The sequence below is a fragment of the Triticum urartu genome, chromosome 5A (assembly GCF_056163025.1).
Source record: "Triticum urartu cultivar PI428250 chromosome 5A, HENAU_Tu73, whole genome shotgun sequence".
Classification (NCBI taxonomy): Eukaryota; Viridiplantae; Streptophyta; class Magnoliopsida; order Poales; family Poaceae; genus Triticum; species Triticum urartu.
In genome coordinates this window covers 331,450,889-331,466,065 of record NC_141877.1, presented here as the reverse complement: position 1 = coordinate 331,466,065, position 15,177 = coordinate 331,450,889, and the positions used below count along the sequence as shown (strand labels likewise).

General features: G+C 51.0%; 1 pseudogene; it reads right to left on the bottom strand.

Annotated features, from left to right (window-relative positions):
• The window catches only part of LOC147971283 (uncharacterized), a 52,619-nt pseudogene extending 41,281 nt beyond the window's left edge, over window positions 1-11,338 (bottom strand).
• Between the last annotated feature and the right edge of the window lie 3,839 nt (window positions 11,339-15,177).

Genomic DNA, 15,177 nt, shown 5'->3' with positions numbered 1-15,177 from the left:
CTTCACATGTAGATCCTGCCACAACGCTTTGTTTAGAACTGCACCAACTGACAGCTCCACCGTTTAATGTAAACACGTATCTGGTTTGCGATTTAGAATCGTCCGGATCAGTGTCAAAGCTTGCATCAACGTAACCATTTACGATGAGCTCTTTGTCACCTCCATATATGAGAAACATATCCTTAGTCCTTTTCAGGTATTTCAGGATGTTGTTGGCCGCTGTCCAGTGATCCACTCCTGGATTACTTTGGTACCTCCCTGCTAGACTTATAGCAAGACACACATCAGCTCTGGTACACAGCATTGCATACATGATAGAGCCAATGGCTAAAGCATAGGGAACATCTTTCATTTTCTCTGTATCTTCTGCATTGGTCGGGGATTGAGTCTTACTCAATTTCACACCTTGTAACACAGGCAAGAATCCTTTCTTTGCTTGATCCATTTTTGAACTTCTTCAAAACTTTGTCAAGGTATGTGCTTTGTGAAAGTCCAATTAAGCGTCTTGATCTATCTCTATAGATCTTAATGCCTAATATGTAAGCATCTTCACCGAGGTCTTTCATGGAAAAACTCTTATTCAAGTATCCTTTTATGCTATCCAGAAATTCTATATCATTTCCGATTAGTAATATGTCATCTACATATAATATCAGAAATGCTACAGAGCTCCCACTCACTTTCTTGTAAATACAGGCTTCTCCAAAAGTCTGTACAAAACCAAATGCTTTAATCACACTATCAAAGCGTTTATTCCAACTCTGAGAGGCTTGCACCAGTCCATAAATGGATCGCTAAAGCTTGCACACTTTGTTAGCTCCCTTTGGATCGACAAAACCTTCCGGTTGCATCATATACAACTCTTCTTGCAGAAATCCATTCAGGAATGCAGTTTTGACATCCATTTGCCAAATTTCATAATCATAAAATGCGGCAATTGCTAACATGATTTGGACAGACTTAAGCATCGCTACGGGTGAGAAGGTCTCATCATAGTCAATCCCTTGAACTTTCCAAAAACCTTTTGTGACAAGTCGAGCTTTGTAGACTGTAATATTACCATCAGCGTTAGTCTTCTTCTTGAAGATCCATTTATTCTCAATTGCTTGCCGATCATTGGGAAAGTCAACCAAAGTCCATACTTTGTTCTCATACATGGATCCCATCTCAGATTTCATGGCTTCAAGCCATTTTGCGGAATCTGGGCTCACCATCGCTTCTTCATAGTTCGTAGGTTCATCATGATCTAGTAGCATGACTTCCAGAATAGGATTACCATACCACTCTGGCGCGGATATTACTCTGGTTGATCTACGAGGTTCAGTAGTATCTTGTTCTAAAGTTTCATGATCATTATCATTAGCTTCCTTACTAATTGGTGTAGGTGTCACAGAAACTGGTTTCTGTGATGTACTACTTTCCAATAAGGGAGCAGGTACAGTTACCTCGTCAAGTTCTACTTTCCTCCCACTCACTTCTTTCGAGAGAAACTCCTTCTCTAGAAAGTTTCCGAATTTAGCAACAAAAGTCTTGCCTTTGGATATGGGATAGAAGGTGTATCCAATAGTTTCCTTTGGATATCCTATGAAGACACATTTCTCCGATTTGGGTTCGAGCTTATCAGGTTGAAGTTTTTTCACATAAGCATCGCAGCCCCAAACTTTCAGAAACGACAACTTTGGTTTCTTGCCAAACCACAGTTCATATGGCGTCGTCTCAACGGATTTTGATGGTGCCCTATTTAACGTGAATGCGGCCGTCTCTAGAACATATCCCCAAAACGATAGCGGTAAATCAGTAAGAGACATCATAGATCGCACCATATCTACTAAAGTACGATTACGACGTTCGGACACACCATTACGCTGTGGTGTTCCGGGTGGCGTGAGTTGCGAAACTATTCCACATTGTTTTAAATGTACACCAAACTCGTAACTCAAATATTCTCCTCCACGATCAGATCGTAGGAATTTTATTTTCTTGTTACGATGATTTTCAACTTCACTCTGAAATTCTTTGAACTTTTCAAATGTTTCAGACTTATGTTTCATTAAGTAGATATACCCATATCTTCTTAAGTAATCTGTGAAGGTGAGAAAATAACGATATCCGCCACGAGCTTCAACATTCATCGGACCACATACATCTGTATGTATGATTTCCAATAAATCTGTTGCTCTCTCCATAGTACCGGAGAACGGTGTTTTTCTCATCTTACCCATAAGGCACGGTTCGCAAGTACCAAGTGATTCATAATCAAGTGGTTCCAAAAGCCGATCAGTATGGAGTTTCTTCATGCGCTTTATACCGATATGACCCAAACGGTAGTGCCACAAATAAGTTGCACTATCATTATCAACTCCGCATCTTTTGGTTTCAACACTATGAATATGTGTGTCATTACTATCGAGATTTAATAAGAATAGACCACTCTTTAAGGGTGCATGACCATAAAAGATATTACTCATGTAAATAGAACAACCATTATTCTCTGATTTAAATGAATAATCGCCTCGCATCAAACAAGATCCAGATATAATGTTCATGCTTAACGCTGGCACCAAATAACAATTATTTAGGTCTAATACTAATCCTGAAGGTAGATGTAGAGGTAGCGTGCCGACTGCGATCACATCGACTTTGGAACCATTTCCCATGCGCATCGTCACCTCGTCCTTAGCCAATCTTCGCTTAATCCGTAGTCCCTGTTTCGAGTTGCAAATATTAGCAACAGAACCAGTATCAAATACCCAGGTGCTACTGCGAGCATTAGTAAGGTACACATCAATAACATGTATATCACATATACCTTTGTTCACCTTGCCATCTCTTATCCGCCAAATAATTGGGGCAGTTCCGCTTCCAGTGACCAGTCTACTTGCAGTAGAAGCACTCAGTTTCAGGCTTAGGTCCAGGTTTGGGTTTCTTCTCTTGAGTAGCAACTTGCTTGCTGTTCTTTTTGAAGTTCCCCTTCTTCTTCCCTTTGCCCTTTTTCTTGAAACTAGTGGTCTTGTTGAGCATCAACACTTGATGCTCCTTCTTGATTTCTACCTCCGCAGCTTTCAGCATTGCGAAGAGCTCGGGAATAGTCTTATTCATCCCTTGCATATTATAGTTCATCACGAAGCTCTTGTAGCTTGGTGGCAGTGATTGGAGAATTCTGTCAATGACGCAATCATCTGGAAGATTAACTCCCAATTGAATCAAGTGATTATTATACCCAGACATTTTGAGTATATGCTCGCTGACAGAACTGTTCTCCTCCATCTTGCAGCTATAGAACTTATTGGAGACTTCATATCTCTCAATCCGGGCATTTGCTTGAAATATTAACTTCAACTCCTGGAACATCTCATATGCACCATGACGTTCAAAACATCATTGAAGTCCCGATTCTAAGCCGTAAAGCAAGGCACACTGAACTATCGAGTAGTCATCAGCTTTGCTCTGCGAGACGTTCATAACATCTGGTGTTGCTCCAGCAGCAGGCCTGGCACCTAGCGGTGCTTCGAGGACGTAATTCTTCTGTGCAGCAATGAGGATAATCCTCAAGTTACGGACCCAGTCCGTGTAATTGCTACCATCATCTTTCAACTTTGCTTTCTCAAGGAACGCATTAAAATTCAACGGAACAACAGCACGGGCCATCTATCTAGAATCAAACATAAACAAGCAAGATACTATCAGGTACTAAGTTTCATGATAAATTTAGGTTCAATTAATCATATTACTTAAAGAACTCCCACTTAGATAGAAATCCCTCTAATCCTCTAAGTGATTACGTGATCCAAATCAACTAAACCATGTCCGATCATCACGTGAGATGGAGTAGTTACATTGGTGAACATCACTATGTTGATCATATCTACTATATGATTCACGCTCGACCTTTCGGTCTCCGTGTTCCGAGGCCATATCTGTATATGCTTGGCTCGTCAAGTATAACCTGAGTATTCCGCGTGTGCAACTGTTTTGCACCTGTTGTATTTGAACGTAGAGCCTATCACACCCGATCATCACATGGTGTCTCAGCACGAAGAACTTTCGCAACGGTGCATACTCAGGGAGAACACTTCTTGATAATTAGTTAGAGAGCATCTTATAATGCTACCGTCAATCAAAGCAAGATAAGATGCATAAAAGATAAACATCACATGCAATCAATATAAGTGATATGATATGGCCATCATCATCTTGTGCTTGTGATCTCCATCTTCGAAGCACCGTCGTGATCACCATCATCACCAGCGCGACACCTTGATCTCCATCGTAGCATCGTTGTCGTCTCGCCAATTTTATGCTTCCATGACTATCGCTACCGCTTAGTGATAAAGTAAAGCATTACAGCGCGATTGCATTGCATACAATAAAGCGACAACCATATGGCTCCTGCCAGTTGCCGATAACTCGGTTACAAAACATGATCATCTCATACAATAAAATTTAGCATCATGTCTTGACCATATCACATCACAACATGCCCTAATCCTAATTGGTAACCCGCCGGAGTGGCGACTCACGAGCCTGGTGACTCACGGATGGCCCTAACGGCGGGTCAGATAGAAGACTAGGCCCAAGGACTGGAAGGACGGCTCGTGTTACAGTGGGCTGGTTTACGAGGGAAGGCATATGGAGTTTTCCCTTAAGGGGCAGACTAGGGTTCCACTTGTAATAGACTAGTCCTAATCCTAATAGGACTCCACATGTAACCCGCCCCTTCAACTTATATAAGGAGGGGCAAGGCACCCCAAGAGGGAGAGAACACGCAATAATCTCTAGGGCTAGACACAACTAAAGGGGAGCCGGCTTATGCGGCGTCTCCTTGATGAGCATAATGAGATCTAGCCACAAATAGCATGTAGGGCTATTAACGGATGATGTTTCCCGGGGCCCAAAGCTGTCTAAATCCTTGTTTGGTGTGTTGCGTCTCTCGTCCCGATTAACCCCTCTCAAGCTACCACGTAGATGTGTTGGCCTCGTGACTAAGTCCTAACACTAAGGACATCTGCCGTGACAAATCCACGACACTATGGATGAACAGTTACAGGGGAAGAACAGCCTCCTGAGGAGAGGTGTTGTTGTGCTTGGTGAGTGTGAGGATGGTCTGAAATGCTCTCTCGATCCGCTCAAGGTCAGATGATCTGAGATGAGATGAGATCAGATCAGATGCCTCCTACGATGGTGGCTAGTCCTATTTATAGAGGCCCTAGTCCTCTTCCCAAATATTGAGCGGGAAGGGATGCCACAACGGCCAATTTGAAGGGGGACAACTAGTACAAGCTATCCTGACTAAAGGTGGTCTTTGCCTGCCAAAGGCTCTGGTGGTGACGTCGTCTTGGGCTCCATGGTGACCTCCGTCCTGCCGTCCTGCTAGTCTTGGTCTTGTTGCACCGATATGGAAACCTTTGCCTAATGCCTCGGGACTCCTCGCCTGCGCTTGCCTCTTTAGCACCAAAGAGGAAACGAGGACAATTTGCTCGCTGGCGCCCGCCTGGTCTTGGTCGTCATGGCTTATGTCATAGGAACCTCGTGAGGTTCCCCTTGCCTTGATCTCTCTGCCCCTCGCGAGCCAGCCTAGCGAGGCTGCCCACGAGGGGGTCTTGCGTCGTCCGCCTCATGAGGCTTCGCCCCTCGCGAGGGTCTTGAGTGTTTTCTGGTGAAGATGGGCCGTACAGGGCCACTGGTGGAGCCACGCCGTGGGCCACAGGCAAGCAAGTCTGGGGACCCCCGTTCCTTGGATGCCGACAGTAGCCCCCGGGCCTAAGGCGCGCTCGGACTTGGCTTCAAGGTGAAGCCAAAGGGAAAGTGCGGAGCGCCGCGGGCCCCAATAGCCTGCGGCCTTGGTCGACGTGTGGCAATTGATTGGACGTGGGCGTCTCCGCTTCCCCACGCTGCCTCGGCAACTGCCCGACTTGACGAGTCCCTGCTGCATGCATGGAAAAACCATCATTACATGTGATCGTGGGGATCGCTGATTGGCCTTCTCCTGCTATAAATGAGGAGGGGGGCGAAGCCCCCGTCGCCCATCTCTTCCCGTTCCGCTTGCTCCTTCTCCCTTGCTCCATTGCTAGTAGCGACTCCCATGGCACCGATTTGAAGGTTCTCGGCCGCGTAGAAGGAAAACACCCCCGCGATGAGCCCGTGCCACTTCCACTGAAGAAGAGGCCGGTCCACCGCCATGACGTAGTCGAGAGGCCGGAGGTGACAAGGCCTTGGTGCGAGCGGCCACCTCCTGGGTATCCGCTGCCTCTGTACGCCCAAGCCGAGGGCTCTGGAGGAAGAAGCGGCGAGCGACGACATCCACGCCGCAGCCATGGTCGCCGCGCCGCGGTGACACACGCCGTCGCCCCAGGAGCCCACGCCACAGACTCCTCGCGCGAACTCGTGATGTGGGCGGCGATGCCTCCGTGCACCTGGATCCGCTTCCCACAATTCTTCTCCGCCGAGGGGGACCCTTGAGCTTTGGCTGCAGCACGCCGACTGTGATGCCACGACAACTGGAGCGGAGGTTGAAGTCGTTTCCTCGGGCAAGATCTTCATGACCCGCGGCTGGGGTGAGGTCACCCGGGTTTGCCGTACGGAGGGCGCCCTCACGATCCACTTCAAGTACGATGGCGCCTCCATGATGTTCTTCAAGGTCTTCAATGCGGAAGGCCGTCGATTGGAGTGCTGCCTCGGAGAGGGCCGCCTGGACGGCGCCGCGACAGGAGCCGGGCCTGCCGCCTGCCTCGCCAGCGGCTCATCTAGCAGTAGTAGTGTCGCTTGGGAGTCCACGACTGTCCCGAGCCCTACGAGACTCCGAAGATGAGCGACGACAGCTACGTGCCCCTGAGCTCTCCCCGTGCCCAGAGCAAGGCCGCAACATCCAGCCACCACCGTCGCTGATCTGGATGGGGTTGGCGCCGGCCTCCCGTGGCCCACGGTTGATGAAGGCGTCAGCCGCGCCGGTGCGTGTAGATAGGACCCCTAGAATCTCCCTTCTTTTGTTCCCTGCGAGGAATCGAGACGAACCCCGCGGGGGCGTGTAAAGGGTCTGTAATGTCTTTTGTTGATATTGTCCTCATTATGAAAATTTGCGAGCGCATGTCCTGTATCGGCTCGGTCCCCCCTTTCCAACCCCGCGATGGCTTGGTGCTCTACGCTGACAGGTCCCGGTCCCCAGGAAGGCTGCAGCCATCGCTGGTATGCCAGGTCGCGATGTCGTGGTCAAGGCCAGGAGGTGAGCGGCCCGAGGCCCAGTAAGAGCTCCTGAGGCGTGGTGCTCAGGAGGCCCCCTTTAGCGCGCAAGCGGCCATCGAGAGGTAAGAAAGGAAGGAGACGTTGCCGCAACAGGGCTGCAGCAAGTGAGAATCCTATGACGTAGCGATTGGTTGACCTGGGGGCGAAACTTATCTTGGTAGTCCAGAGTCGGTTCCTCGTGATGCCCCAGACTCGTGCGTCGGCGGTTGTAGCGCAGCCAGGTTAGGACCGTGCGAGCCTCCCCCTCTTCTCCACGCTCTTCTATGTTGTCGGTGTGGAACGACACCTATGGGATCACAAGAATCCCTACTACGGTTGCCGGGACGCGGTGTTGTGAGAAGAGCAGGATTAGTAATCAGCACAAGGGTCGTTTACCCAGGTTCGGGCCGCAAGGATGTGTAATACCCTAGTCCTGCTTTGGTGGCTGTATTTTAGAGAGTTCTTGAGCTCTCGAACTAGCTATGGTGGCTGGATCGTCCCAAAGAGCCGAATCCTTCTCCAGTACGCCATGGGCCTCCTTTTATAGTTGAAAGGGGCTGCCACAGTGGCACACAGGAGGTGGAAAGGTGTATAGTGCTATGAGCTTATCGCTCGTATTATAGGACAAGACGCATTTAATGCATCGCTTAGGTGTCCCCTTGCTTTATTGGGGGCGGGAACGAGGCTCGTCCATCGCCGCTCCTCCCTTCTTCGACACGCGCCCTGGACAGTGACGCATGCGGCACCACTTAGGCAGGCAGGCAGCTGAGGTGGCGCGGTGGTAGGGTCTCCACGAAGATCTACATGCCGCCACACAGGCGTGTGCTGAGTTGGCCTGGAAGCTGCATGCCGCCACGCAGGTGCCTGCCCAGCTGGTTGGGTTGGCAGCTGCATGCGAACGGCGGTGGAGACTTGGTTGGTGCGGGCCTGGAGGTGGCCCTACTGGCGCCCTTGGCGAGGGCCTTGCCAGGGGGCCCGGTAAGGGTCTTGTCGTGGCGTGTTGTCGTTCCCGGCAAGGATCTTGCTGGGGGTCTTGGGGCTCTCCTCTGCAAGGATCTTACCGAGGATCGTTGTCTTTTAATCCTTATCTGATCTTGAATGTTCCTTCTCTTCACAAAGATCTTCATGCCACCATGGAGGTGCCTCCCGGGCCCTGGTCCAACATGGTCGATGGTGTTGGAGACCGTGGGCTCAAGGGTGGCGCGCCCCGCTGGTGTTGGACGAGCCGCCCCGGCAAGGGTCTTGCCGGGGCTGCTCAGGCTGCCCCCGGCAAGGGTCTTGCCGGGGGAGCCCACTTCGCCTCTCTGCTTCTTTGTGTTCTTGGCCTTGGCGTTGCTCTAGATGTCTTAGGCTTCAGTTTTACCTTGGTTCACCTCCCCTATTCTGCTTGGTGTAGTCGTGGGCGCGGCTCCGACTGCCCGTGCACAGGTAAAGGGGTACAAAGGTGCGCCCCTTCTTTTGTACACCGACATATGTGCTCTACGTCCTCAGGTCCCGGCCCTCAAGCGAGCTCAACCGCCGCTGGTATGCCAGGTCGCAATGCCGTGGCAAGGCCAGGGGGTGAGGGCTGGAGAGCCAGTAAGAGCTCCTGAGTCGCGATGCTCAGGAGCCTCCCTTTTAATGCGCAAGCGAATCGCATGGGAGAAGAGGGAGCCCGTGGTACCGCCTGCTGTTGTCCTCATGAGGTCCCTGCAGGTTAGCGTGAGGAGGGACATAGATTGCCACTATGATTGCCGGCCTGCCACAGGTTGCTCCACAAGAGGATGAAGGCACTGATGGCCTGGTGAGGTGACGTGCGCGGGGCGTGCCACGAGTCAGAGCTCGACCGCTCAGATTTGTCGGCGTTGCAGGGACGGACCCGAGCACAAGCGCCGTGCCAGCGTGAGTAGCTCCCGTGGTGGGTGATAATCAAGCAGGTGATAACCATAGGTAGATTATGCATGAAAAGCAAACTAGCTTAGGTAAATGCAAGAACGACACACGCCACTGGGTTGGACCCAAGCGGCTTGGGGAAGATGCAGCCCAAGGGGCGCCTCCAGTAGAGTAAGCTGAAGACATAAAAGGGATACATGCCGCAGGGACAGGCCCATGTAGCCTGGGAATGATGCGGCCCAGAGGGCGCTCCGAGCTAAATAAACATGGAAAATGTCACCTGGTTCCGTTGTCGAAGGGCCGTCGGGGTATCTGAAGACACGTGGCGAAGGGGTTGCTCCTCACAAGCCACCGGGGCCCTGAGCCTCGGGAAGCTCTAGGGGTCCAAGCGGTTCCTTAAGGACCATCTCCATCTCCGCGAGGACTGCGTGATGCCTGGCCTCCTGAGCCGCCAGGACGCTCTACAGGTTGCGCTGGAAGGCGGATGCCACGCTCGGCAGGCCGAATGGCATGCGAACGTAGCTATGAGGTGGGCCCTTGCAATGTCCCACGCGCGAAGGCCAGAAAAGCTCCTGAGATGCGGCCCTGTTGAGCCTTGGGATGTCGATGCAGACACGCAGCCTGCCATCCTTGCCTGGATGGGGAGCCACGCCAGGTGAGCGGCGATCCCCGCGCATGGCCCTTGCATCCTGTGGATCCTGAGTGGTCTTGGCGATGAACTCCTAAGCGCTGGGCGCTCCTCGCCCGGTGTCCTCCTGAGGGAAATGTGCCGCAAAGCACGCCTCCATGTGGTGCCCGAGCTCCTCCCTCGTGATGTTGGAGAGGTCTGAGGCCCTCCAGAAGAGAGCCCCCGAGCCCTGCCCGAGGAGGGCGCCGGGCACGCCTTCCTATACGAGGGAGGGAGGCACCCCCGGTGTGGGTGCCGATCCTGACGTGGAACCTCTCGAGGCGCCGGCCCCTTGAGGCCCTATGCAGAGTAGCTGCTTCTTCTTGTTGGGGATGGCCTCAAGGGGGTACTCGCCGCTACTGTCAGAGTCTTCGATTGCTGCGGCTTGGAAGGCGCACTCGAGGGAGCACACCGCGTCTCTTTCCTCGCAGGGTACCGTGATGATCCTGCCGCTTCCTGGCATCTTGAGGACGTTGTAGCCATGGTGAGTTACCGCCATGAACTTGGCCAGGGCCGGATACCCAAGGATGTCATTGTACGGCAGGCGGATGTGGGCGACGTCGAAGTCGATGAGCTCGGTGCAGTAGTTGTCGCGCTGTCCGAAGGTGATAGGGAGGCGGACCTGACCTATCGGGGTGGTGCAGCTGTCGGTCATTCCTGAAAAGGGCTTGGTAGGCTGAAGCTGATCGTATGGCACTTGAAGGCTGTCGAACGTCTCGACGGACAGGATGTTAAGCCCCGCGCCGCCGTCGATGAGGGTCTTGGTGACTTGTACGTTGCTGATGACGGGTGAGCAGAGCATCAGGAGGGCGCCAGTGGTGGCCGCACACTTGAGCTGATCTGCCGAGCTGAAGGTGATGGCGCACTTGGACCACCTAAGTGGGCATGCGGCCTCGAGCCTGGGGAGGACTGCATTCACCTCGTGAGCAAACTGCTTGAAGATACACTGAGATGCTGGGGCTTGAGCTTCGCCCAAGATGCAAGCGATAGCACGCGGCTCCTGGAAGCCCCCAGCCCCCTCGTCCTGATGGTGGTCATCCTTTCAACTGGGTGGTGGCGGCAGCGGAGGAAGACCAACGTTGCCCTGAAGGCGGTCCTCGTGAGGCTGATCCCTCCAGGCGTCCTCACGAGGCTGGTCCTGCCAGCGGTCCTCACGAGGCCGGTCGCGCCACTCGTGGCAGGGCCATGGTCATCCCAGCGCCCTCCGCCACGTTCTCCTCCTCGGCCATAGCCTCGGTTGTTGTGCTCGGGGCGTCGACCAAAGCATCCATCTTGAATGGCCCTGAGCTCTTGACAGTCGTTAGTGTTGTGGCTGTGTACGTTGTGGAAGGCGTAGAACGGCCGGCTGCTTTTGGACGACTCGGGATGGTCCTGGCCGGGTTTCGTGTCCGGCTCCGCCGCGAGCACGGCCACTCCCTTGCGCTTCACATCCTTGGCCTTGGCTTTCTTCTCCTCCAGGTCGACAGCTGGGAGCTCGAGGAGGGAAAGGCACCCTTCCTCAGCTCTCACGCACTTGGTCGCCAGGTTGAACAGCTCCAGAGCCGTGCATAGCTCCTCGTGGATGGCGAGCTCCTCCTTCATCTTGACGTCGTGGACACCATCAGAAAATGCCTAAATGATGGCCTCGTCCATTACCTTGGGGATCTTGAGGCGAACGCTGTTGAAGCGCTGGATGTACTTCTACAGGGTCTCTCCTGGCTGCTGCTTGATGCGGCGTAGGTCACCCGCGTCCAGAGGGCGGTTGCGAGTGCCCTGGAAGTTGGCGACGAAGCAGTCGTGCATCCCGTCCCAGGAGGAGATCGAGCCTGGAGGCAGGTTTAGGAGCCACGAGCGGGCACCATCCTTGAGAGCCATGGGGAACCAGTTTGCCATGACTTTTTCATCACTGTTGGCCGCCTCGATGCTCAGCTCGTAGAGCTGCAAGAACTCTGCGGGGTCGGGGGTGCCATTGTAGCGAGGAGGCAGGTCTGGCTTGAACTTGCCCAGCCAGGCGACACTACCCAGCTCAGGGTGAAGGCGCGGCAGCCTGCTGTGGCCACCGGGGCCCTTTGCTAGTGTGGAGCCTGCCCTTGATGCCCGCGCACCGCCACTACTGGCGGCACCCGTTCATGTCGCGGTGGCACTAGGAGCGCGGGAGTGTTCTCTTGTGGCCGAGGAACTTCTTGGTAGCTTCCTTCTTCTCGTGCGGGCACCCGACAAGGTGGGTCTCGCCGAGGGGGCCAGAACGCCGTCTTCGTGCGGAGGTGGTGGAGGTGCTCCATGAGCCACGTCGCCCACAGGTGGCGGAGGGTGAAGCAGCGAAAGGGATGGTGCGGGGGAGCCCCCTGCGGCGCTGGCGAGCTCGATGATGCGGTCTAGCCAGTCCTCGTAGAGGTCGTCCACACGGCGGTAGCGCAGGAGCTCGTGTGCCATGAGTAGCGCAGCCAACGCGTCCGTGGGAGCGCGACGAGCGTGAGACGACGAGCTGGCCGGGGTCAGCGACGGAGTGGCGGTGCGGCCATCCTGCCGCATCGAAGGGTGCAGCGAGGACGCTTGCTGCTTGTTTCCCGCTGGACCGGTGGCGGCATTGGCGGCGGGCGACGGTGAACGACGGGGAGGCTCACCGACAGGAGCTGTCTAAGCGACGCGGGCGGCGAGGGCGGCCCGGTGATACGTCTCCGTCGTATCTATAATTTTTGATTGTTCCATGCCAATATTATTCAACTTTCATATACTTTTTGGCAACTTTTTATATTATTTTTGGGACTAACATATTGATCCAGTGCCCAGTGCCAGTTCCTGTCTGTTGCATGTTTTTGGTTTCGCAGAGTATCCATATCAAACGGAGTCCAAACGGGATAAAAATGGACGGAGCTTATTTTTGGAAAATATGGAAAATTCGGAAGGAAAATCAACGCGAACCTGTGCCCGAGGTGGTCACGAGGCAGGGGGGCGCCCCCTAGGGCGCGCCCCCTACCCTCGTGAGCCCACCGAAAGGCGGTTGACGCTCTTCTTTTGCCGCAAGAAAGCTAATATTCGGAAAAAAATCATGACGAATGTTTCAGTCCAATCGGAGTTACGGATCTCCATATATATACGAAACAGTGAAACAGAGAGAGACAGAGAGACAGATCCAATCTCGGAGGGGCTCTCGCCCCTCCCACGCCATGGAGGCCATGGACCAGAGGGGAAACCCTTCTCCCATCTAGGGAGGAGGTCAAGGAAGAAGAAGAAGGAGGGGGGCTCTCTCCCCCTCGCTTCCGGTGGCACCGGTGCCACCGGGGGCCATCATCATCACCGCGATCTTCACCAACAACTTAACCGCCATCATCACCAACTCTTCCCCCCTCTATGCAGCGGTGTAACCTCTCTCTTACCCGCTCTAATCTCTACTTAAACATGGTGCTCAACGCTATATATTATTTCCCAATGATGTATGGCTATCCTATGATGTTTGAGTAGATCTGTTTTGTCCTAATGGCTATTTGATGATCGTGATTGGTTTGAGTTGTATTTTTTATTATTGGTGCTGTCCTATGGTGCTCTCCGTGTCACACAAGCGTGAGGGATTCCCGATGTAGGGTTTGCAATATGCTTATGATTTGCTTATGGTGGGTGGCGTGAGTGACAGAAGCACAGACCCGAGTAAGTAGGTTGTTTGTGTATGGGATAAAGGGGCCTTGTTACATTAATGCTATCGTTGGGTTTTACCTTAATGAATCTTTAGTAGTTGCGGATGCTTGCTAGAGTTCCAATCATAAGTGCATATGATCTATGTAAAGAATTATGTTAGCTTATGCCTCCCCCTCAAATAAAATTGCAATAATGATTACCGGTCTAGTTATCGATTGCCTAGGGACAAATAACCTTCTTGTTGACAAAAGCTCTTTACTAAAACTAATTTAGTTGTGTCTAAACAGCCCCTACTTTTTATTTACTTGCTCTTTATTATCTTGCATACCTATCCAACAACACCTACAAAGTACTTCTAGTTTCATACTTGTTCTAGGTAAAGCGAACGTCAAGCGTGCGTAGAGTTGTATTGGTGGTCGATAGAACTTGAGGGAATATTTGTTCTACCTTTAGCTCCTCGTTGGGTTCGACACTCTTACTTATCGAAAGAGGCTACAATTGATCCCCTATACTTGTGGGTTATCAAGACCTTTTTCTGGCGCCGTTGCCGGGGAGCAATAACGTGGGGTGAATATTCTCGTGTGGGTTGTTTGCTTTATCTCTAAGTAATTTTTATTTTCTGTTCTTAGTTGTTTTCTATCTTTAGTTATGGGTAGGAAACGCAAAATACCAAAAAAAATTAGTTGTACCTACTGAACCAATGGTTGAAGAACCAATCAAAATCTATCACACTGCTGAAGCTTATTACTTGGATCATCTTCGATCCCTGTGTGCTCGTGCTGAAACCCCAACTAGCTTAGTTGAGGGCAAATCTTTAGATGAGCATGCTTGTTATGTGCGACACCGAATATCTGAAAAAGGGAAAACTTTATTGGATCAAATTCATCGTTTGCAATGCTATGCTTGGAATTTATGTGAAATATATGATTATACTTGTTGTTCTGAAGACCCTAAGAAACACCTTCCCTACCAATGTTTGTTTAGTGATAATGGAATCATATCCTCTTATGCTAAGGGTGTTTATAGTTACTATGATGTTCAACAAATTGAAGAATTTGTTGCTTTTAAGGGTGCTTATGAAATTCCTTCTTTGATTGAAAAGTATGATGCTACTCTTTACAAATTTGAAAATTTTGCTATACTTAAATATTGCTATGATAATTATGATTCTAATGCCTATGTTAAACCATATATCGAGGTCTACTCCGCTGTCCAAGAAGAGATTAATATTTTGCAGGAGTCTATGGAAGAAGAAATTGATGAAACTGTGAGTTCATTGGATGAAAAAGATGAGGAGGAGAGCGAAGAACAAAAGGACGAAGAGCGGATTAGCTACCCGTGCCCACCTTCTAATGAGAGTAACTCTTCAACTCATACATTGTTTAATTACCCTTCGTCCTTACCGAAGGATGATTGCTATGATGACTATTATGATCCCATTGATTATCTTGAAATATCCCTTTTTGATGATGCTTGCTATGCTTGTGGCCAAGATGCCAATATGAATGATGCTTATGGAGATGAACTTGCTATAGTTCCTTATGTTAAACATGAAATTGTTGCTATTGCACACACACATGATAGTCCTATTATCTTTTTGAATTCTCCCAACTACACTATATCGGAGAAGTTTGCACTTATTAAGGATTATATTGATGGGTTGCCTTTTACCGTTGCACATGATGTTTTTGATGAATATAATATGCATGTGCTTTCTGCTCCTACTTGCAATTATTATGAGAGAGGAACTACATCTCCGCCTCTTTATGTTTCCAATACAATAAAATTGCAAGAAACTGTTTATACTA